Genomic DNA, 8,986 nt, shown 5'->3' on the forward strand with positions numbered 1-8,986 from the left:
TCTTCACTTTCTTCACTGCCTGAATCAACTTCAACTTGATGCACATTCTGTTGTTCATCATCTGATGAGTCAACAGGAATAGGAGGAATAGGTTGTGGTTGTGGCACATGCCTCACAGGTGGCAAACCAGCTTTCCTCTTGTTGCAACCTGCTCTGTTGTGACCCTCCTCTTGGCAATGAGAGCAAGTGATGACCACACCATGCCTTGTGAGCTTTTTGCCTCCTCTCTTGTCCTTGGCTTCATGTGGTTGTTTCCTTCTATTCTTCTGATGCCTTCCCTTTTTGTCATTCTTCTTGGGTGGGGGTTTGATCACTGGACCATGCATCTTTTCCCACTCTCTCTCATCTCTGTCTGGCATGATGATAGGCTGGTAGGCTTTCAGAAATGAGGCAATGCTGTAGCATTTATCAACTAGGTCCTCAGGCTCAATTCTCTCATCTTTGCAGCAAACAACAGAATGATGGCATGGTATGCCATTGAGGTCCCACCTTTTGCAAGTACAACTTAAAGCTTTTATGTCCACTATGTAAGATCTCCCTTTGTTATCAACCTACACAGATGACATAGGGCACTTAATCAATGCAAGAAAACAGGATGAATATGCAAAATGCTAAGTCAGGCTAGATTACCTGGAATATTCCATCCCCTGCATTTGATGCATGACATGTAGCTGACAAATCATCATTCTTCTCAAGTCTTTTCTTAATTTTGGGACAAACAGTGCCATCCATGTTTCTGCTTCCTCTCTCTTGTTGTAGAACCTTGTCATCAACTGCTTTTTTATTGTCATGATCAATTACAATATGGGGAGCTCTCTGGCCTCAAGAATGTACCTACAGCCAACAGTTGGTTCATGTCAGAAGATTATTGTGATGGAGAACTACCTGTTGAATGCTTCATGTGATGAAAAACACAAACAATGATGCAACTTACTTGTTAAACACTTCACATGCATTATTGAGAAGAATATCACACTTGGGGAACTCTTGTTGATATGCCCTAACCCAAGTGTTGGGGTCCATCCCTGACAGCCATTTCCATGCTTCAAAGTTTATCACTTTAAGCTCTTCCATGTTCTGTTCAAAATCAGAAGGAGTTGTGCTCCTAGCACATTTCCACAGCTGGTTCTTGAGCACTTCACCCCTAAACTGCTGTTGGTAGTTTTGCCACAAGTGCCTGACACAGAACCTGTGCTCTGCATGTGGAAAGTAATCTCTGACAGCTTTGATCAAACCCTAAAAGAAATGTGAAAGACAATGTCAGCATCATGACAAATCAATTGTGGAAGCAGAAACTTTGAAGAATGGAAATGAAAGACCAAGTTATGAAAGTACCTTCTGCTTGTCAGACATAATAGTCCACAGATCAGTTTCAGTAATGGCTAGGTCTTGTTTCAGAGAGGATAAGAACCACCTCCAGGTGTCAGTGTTCTCAATGTCAACAATAGCACAAGCAATTGGATAGATGCAATCATTTGGATCTAGTCCAACTGCAGTGAGAAGAACACCTCCATATCTGGTCTTCAAATGGCATCCATCTAGGCAGATTACTGGCCTACAAGCCTGCATAAACCCTCTCTTGCATGGCTCCAAAGAGAAATAGCAGTGTAGGAAAGTACCATCTGTATCTGCTGCTAAATAAAATCTGCTCCCTGGATTTGACCTTCTCCATTCATTTGCATAGTCCCAAAGCTTATTGTACTGTTTCTCCTCATCTCCATGGACAATATTAAGAGCCAACCTTTTTGCTCTCCTAAGCTTACTCCTTGTAGGCTTCATATTCCATTGTTCCTGCACCACCCTAGAGAAGTTCTTCATGCTCATGTTTTCATCTGCCCTAAATGAGTCCAAATACTTCTCTGCCATGTATGGAGCTGTGAAGCTTTTCACTTGCCATTTCTTGCTGCATGTGTGTTTGTCCACAAGCTTCTTAACCATGAATGCCTTTGTCCTATTGTCATTGGATGCCCATAGATACCAAGGGCACCCCTCCTCACATTTTGCACAAACCCTCATCTTGTCATTAGTTGGCATCTTCAGGTTGATCCTGTTCCTGCATGAGTATTCTTTGATAGCCTTCCTAAGCAGCTGCACATTCTGAAAAACTTGCCCCACATGAAACTTAGGGCTTATTAAATCTTCATCCCTAAATGTCTTGAAGTTCATCTCAATTATTCCTTCATCATCAGAATCTGGCCTTCTTAACTCATCATCTTTTGACACATCTAATTGTTCCTCATTCCTATTCTCCTCTACAACATCAAAGCAATTGTTCACATACAAGCCATCATCTCCCTCTGATATGGCATAGTCACTATCTGCAATTTCAGGCACATAATCAATGTCACTACCCTCTTCTTCTGAATCTGTTGATCCTCCACTTGCATCATTGTCATGAACATCATCTGCATCCATATTGATAACTGACTTGCCTTTCTCCTTTAGTACTTCAGTTGCTGTCCTGAAACCTTCCCCTGATTCAGGTCTGACCACATTCAATGGCTTCATTGGGCTGATGACTTTTGGGAGATCTTGAATTGGGAACCTAACTACATCATCAAGATCCCTGATAGAATCATCATGTTCCAAAAAAATATCCATGAAATGATGCCCAAATGTCACAAAAGCTCTCATGTTATCTGTGGCATCCTCTCCATTGATCACTCTAAGCCCATTTGTGTTGACTTGAAGACCTGGCATGCAGTAGTACACTGTCATCCTTCCTTCCTTCTCATACCCTATCTGCTCTATGAGATCATCCACATCTGGGGGAGACCATGTGTTCTTGTCTATGTTATCAAACCAGATGCTCTGCCCTCCATAGTACTTTTTGCTTCTGCCTTGGCCCATGAAAAAACCTCCATGCCATATTTGAACAGAAAACATAGGATCATCATCACCTGCAATCAATAAGTGGAGTTGTTCAGAATAACATTTTCAATCAAAATGTAACTGATTGTGACCGCAAGTTTCTGTCCTAAAAAATGAACACTGATTGTGACCACAAGTTTCTGAATTTAAACATGCATCTCTCCATAATGTCAAACTTATCTGAATGTACCTGAATGCGCCTCAATTTGAACTACTTCAACAAATTATATCAGAATTTAAACAACTTGACATATGCACCAATCAATTCATAATAGAAAAAGACAATGTTATAAAAGATTGCATAAATCATTGCCTGCATTGGAAGCAACTCCAACAAAAAGAGCCTGCTTTCATTACAAACTCCTCCCAAATTAATACTAACCCTACTCAATTCACTACAAACCCTAGCTCTCGTCAACATATCGCATAGTATCTACACACCCCTCCTAAATCAGTCCAGATCGTAGTCAATGCCACCCACACCGAGCGAAAACCCAACCTAAATCCCCAAAAAATCCACCTGCCAAAACCCTATCAAAACCCTAGCACTAACCCCTTTCCCCATAAAATTTTGACCTTCAAATCCATGGAACGGCTGTGGACGATCGGATATGAACCGAAACACGTGAATAAAAGCTGGTACGGGAGAGGGTCGCGGGTTCTTACCGTAATGCGGCGGCGGTCCGTGCTCCGGGCGACGAATAGGGGCCATCGCCAGAGCAGACGCGCGACGCTGCCTTCCGATCTCCTGCAACCAGACGACGACACGGCCTCTTGAAGCCTCGCTCCCGACGACACGAGCAGTCGCCGGTCACCTCCGCTGCCGATCACCGCCTCCCGACGAGAGGAAAACCAAGCGTCTCCCTGCCTCGAACGCAACTAACAAAGAAACAGAGCAGGGGAGGAGCTTAATGCAAAACAGAGGCAGCCAGGACGCGAAATTTGCAAAATAGCCCCCCAAATCAACTCGCCAGTGCAAAAGAACCCCCGCCTCGCTTGCGTGGCAGGTCAAACAGTCAAACAGTACGCCACGTGGGACAAATACGGCGACGCAGCGTGCGCGGTGACCTGCGCTGTTAACAAATGTAATGATAAGCACCGTAATCTGGGTATTCCGCAATCCAGTGACCGAAGTGAACTTTGTGATCAAATACAGTGACCGCGGGTGAATTTCACTCCCTGGTGTGTGTTCTTGTGTGAGACAAAAGTGAGAAGAGAGAGTTGTGCGAGGCAGCTCGAGGTAGATGAAGAAGCAGCGCCACGAGAGGCGGCGCCAACAAGCCGTGCGGCGCTACTGCTTGCGAGAGGGTGGGGCATGGCGGAGCGACGGCTCCGGAGCCAGGGTGTGTGTTTGTTGCGATTGTGTGGACTTGAGTCGAGTGGTCAATGAGGCCTTGTTACTTGTAAGGTTTTCGGTCTAGTTTTACTCATGAACCGGGTCACTCTATTCTGTTAGGTTTTCGATTCCGTTTTCTTTATAAACTAGATCAACTCTCTTCTCCTATAATGTAATACCAGAGCTCCTGGAGCTATGACCAGGTTCCGTCAAAAATATGCAGTAGTTGTCGCGGTCAAACGGTGGATACACTGTCACCATCATTCACATTGCCATCAGTACTTTTGTGCTCGACGATCGACTTTCCATTAATAGGAAATCAACTTAGGTGCGATACCACTCGTTGGCTCCGTCCTTAGCCCGGACTTGTACGTCGGCTCCTCGACGAGTGCCGAAACAATCCCATACACATCAGCCGCCAGCGACACAAGCTAGACAGTTGACTCCGTCGAGACGATGCGCACACACGAAGCAGGCAGGCAACCTGGATTGATCCCACGTGAACTTAGTACATGCACGTAGAGCTAGCTTCTTGATTGATCGGTCGACCGGACGAGCACGTACAGAGACTGAGTGTGTGTCCGTCTCTCGCCATTCATACGGCCGGCGTAGAGATTAGAGAAGGATATGTAGCAGTGGAATCGCGCGGCGGTGTGGTCCGGCAAGACCAGAGGAGATGAAGCGGCGGGCTGTGGTTCCAGGCAGTATGCATGCTTGTCGTCGAAGACGGAGACAGTGCGCGCGACGGAGAGAAAATATCCTGCAATCTCGCGACTCCAATTACAGCACGGTGGCTGGTGTTCGTGAGTCCAAGCTTACTGCGACTCGATCAAAACTGCAATTCCGCTGGCGCTCCTCCTATTCCTCTATATTTGCACTGCATCCAATTCCGGATCTAGTCTAGACTCTAGACAAGCAGGCATGGTTCGTCCGGCGTTGGCAACCGCGGGGAGGACCCTGCCACGCCGGTTCTGCGGCCAGCCCACGGCGGCTGGGTCGCTGTCGAGGCCGGTCAGAGATTGCATGCTGAGAGACCTACACGTACGTATGCCCTATCCCTTAATTCGCCCTCCGTGAGCGTGCATGCGTGTTGTTGGATGAAATTGAGAATGTCTTTTTTGTTCATCAAACCAATTGCAGTCTCAGCAGGCGAAAAAGGTTGGGGATGCTGCAGCAGCTACTGCTGGCCACCGCTTTGGCCTTTTTCGCAGGTACCTCGAACCCAAACCACATGCTATGGCAATAGCTCAACTGTCTACAGCTGGTGCTGGAGTTTCCCAGTCACAGATTGACTGGGTTGAAGCTTGTGTCGTCTCTTCGGATGAATGGGTCGCTGAAGTTGATTGGGTTGAAGCTGGTGTGGTCTCTCCGGTTGTGAGATATCAACGTCATTGTGGTGAGTGTCTTGGGCATACTATTATTCTGTTAACAACTATAATATAGGGTAAATACATTATAAAGTCGGCAGTTCAGTGCATGGATCCTTTTACATTACAACTCGCAATCAGTTAATTAACTCGTGCGTTTGTCACAGGAAGCTGTTGGGCAATGGCTGCTGCAGCCTCAGGCTATGCATTACCTGAACACCTCCCAGTCAATCTTGTTATCGGTTCAAGAGCTCATCGACTGTGAAACAGAGAGCGATAGGTGTGAGGGGGGCAACGAACAGGATGCTTTCACATATATACAGAGAAATGGGCTCTCGAGTGAATCCGACTACCCATACAAGGCTGAGAGGAGTATATCAGGTTGCAAGCGGAACAAAATAGCAGCAACATCAAGGATATCAGGGTTTTGACTTGTCGACCCCACCGAGGATGCTCTAGAGAAAGCGGTAGCTAAGCAGCCTGTGGTTGTCACCTTGCAGTGTTCCGATGATATGCTAAGGTACTACAAAGGAGGCAGCTTGGATTATAAAGCTGTCAGCGACAACACCGACAAAGACAAACATGCTGTCCTGATTGTAGGTTATGGCATTGATTCCAATGGCGTAAAATACTGGCGCTTCAAGAGCTCGTGGGGGGCAGACTGGGGCGAGGGGGCTTTTGGGAGGATCCGCAGGCATGTTGACGATGAGCGAGGAGCGTTGGGTATTTTCCTGGAAGAAGGGGTATATCCGGTGCTTGAGGACTGATTGATCTTGCATGGCTGGACCTGGATCTGTTGATTGCAAAAATGTATCCCTTGCCCATTTATTTTTACGAGGATCCCTTGGCAGCTGCATCTCACATATTTCTTTTACGGGGATGTCTTGCCAATTGCATATCACATATTTGTTATAAAGCTTACACTGTTTTTTTTCTATGTTGTGATGCTGCCTTTATCTGATCTATGTTGGAGATCTTCCAAGTGAAACTTTATCATTTTATCTATGTTTTGCCAGCGAAACTATAATCTCGTTTACCTAACTATTTCTATAGCTATTTTTTGAACACGTTCTGCAATAAATCATAGAATAAATTATTTTTACCCGCTACTTTGGCATTCTTAACCTAATTATCCCAGTAAATATGTTTTTATTTGGATGAGTCATGTCGGTTCAGTTTCTTGTGCACCCCATATGTATTTCAGCTGTCCGCCAGAAAGTAAAAATGCCCTGCTTACTGCTTAGTACGACCCATAAGCTACTTCATCTCCATTATGCTATAGATGTCGCTAATTTCATTATATGCGCACTCAACATTTTGAAACTTTCTGACTTAATACACAAACCAATTCAAATCTGTTTTCCAAATGGAAGCGATATTATTCAATTTGTCAACACAAGTTGTTTTGAAATTACAGGGTGTGGAAGTGGTACGCCCAGTGGCTAGTGGTTCAGTGTTTTTTTAATTAGAAATAAAAAGAAATATCAATGGCATAAACATATGGTTCAGGTATGTCTGTTAGCAGGTCAATGTCACAAATTACTACTAGCATGTAATCATTATTTCTTATGTTACTTATCTCTGTCAATTATGTTTTTCAATGATAGCACAGGTCCAGAACTATGCATGAATTTTGGGCTATTGATTTAATTGTTGAGGCTGGTTATTCACTATTCAAATTCCAGCGTAAAATTCTTCTATCTCAGCGTTAAATTGCTCGTAAACATATAGTTCAAATATGTGCCAACATTACCCACATTGCGCCGGGTCAAAAAGGCGTGGGGGAGGGGGGAGGGGTCCGCGTTTCGCGTCTTCTCATCGCGCACTGCCCGGAATAGGAGCTAAATGTCTGGATTTCCAATGAAGTGAGGGGCCATTTGCCGCCAGCTCTATTCGTGCACTCACCCCCGAGTACATGAGAGCTTCCCGGTGACCATGCACCCCGGCGGCCGCACGCATGGAAGCCACTTTCAGCCACCGTGAGCTTTGGACATTGTGGGTCCGTCTCTCGCTACTCATACGGCGTGGAGGAAGGATGGCAGTGGAATCGCGCGGCGGCGCAGTCCGGCAGGATGAGAGGAGATGAAAAGGCAATGGCTCCAGGCAGCATGCATCCGTGTTATAGGCCGGAGGCGTGATGTCCGAGGGCGGAGACGGTGCGCGTGTCAGAGAGAATAGAGGCTGTGCAATATCACGACTTTAATGTTGGTGAAAGACCCGACTGTGGATTGCCGCTGGTTGCCGAAGTACTTTTTTTTGGAAATGGAGGCGTGCCCCGGTCTCTACATCATGACGGTGCATGCAGTCATCTTATTAAAAAGTCTCGAAGTAGCACAAAGTCATAAAGTATTACAGCTCGCAAATGGAGCGAAAAATGAAAATAAAAATACATGCTCAAATCACAACCGGCATGACAATGTGAAGGACAAGCTCCCTAGACTCCTATCATGTTATGTGACCGCCATCCGAACCGGTTGAGTATAGCTTGTGCTACCATCTCCCATTGGTTGCACCAAGTAACCAAAGGCTCCCTGAGTCCATAGGAGTGAGTAAGAACCACATACGGATCCATGCGGTAGCTCTGAAGATGACCTGTAAGAAAGTTAAAGTATGTTGTCTGTTAAAAATCATATCATTCCTACAATTCCATATAGCCCATAAGAGCGCACATATTCCAATCCGAATACGAGCCGCAGTAATATGCTCAACGATGCAATATCAACTGAAGGAGTAATGTTAAAGGCTATATGGATCGTTCTCCAAAGCAATGGCGAGTGGGCATTCTATGAATAAGTGTTGTATTGTTTCACCATGATCACAAAAACAACAACGTGAACTACCTACCCACCGCCTCTTTATTAAGTTATCTTTGGTGAGGATCACTTACTTGTGGACGAAACACATAAATATTCTAATACACAAGGGAACCTTAACCTTCCAAATATGTAACGATCTCGAGATTGGGCCAGAATTAACCAGATCCATGTAGAAAGATTTCACTGTAAACACCTCATTTCTAGCTAACTTCCAGCGCGTCGAATCAGGTTGGTCGGATAATTGAACATCTATCAATCGCCGGACCAAGTGCATCCATGCAGTCCATCGCTCACCAACTAATGCACGTCTGAACTGGATATTCAAGGGAGTCGATTGAAATACTGTGCCTACGTAATCCTCCTTACGTTGCACGATGTTATATAGTGTGGGATATTGTAGGTAAACGCGGGCAAACGTCGGGCCGGGCCGGGTTTCGGGCCGGGCTTGTAAAAGCCCGACCTTCATTTCTCAAGCCCGAGCCCGGCCCGAAGCCCAAAATACTCCCTATTTTCAAGCCCGAGCCCGGCCCGAAATCAAGCGCGAAGCCCGAAAGCCCGGCCCAAACTCTGTTTTTCAGTGTACGCACGTGCAAGCC

At 45.6% G+C, this 8,986-nt stretch overlaps 1 pseudogene; it reads left to right on the forward strand.

Annotated features, from left to right (window-relative positions):
• Positions 1 to 5,372: 5,372 nt before the first annotated feature.
• The window catches only part of LOC123056085 (senescence-specific cysteine protease SAG12-like), a 5,221-nt pseudogene continuing 1,607 nt past the window's right edge, over positions 5,373 to 8,986 (forward strand).

Source organism: Triticum aestivum, chromosome 2D, assembly GCF_018294505.1.
Source record: "Triticum aestivum cultivar Chinese Spring chromosome 2D, IWGSC CS RefSeq v2.1, whole genome shotgun sequence".
NCBI lineage: Eukaryota > Viridiplantae > Streptophyta > Magnoliopsida > Poales > Poaceae > Triticum > Triticum aestivum.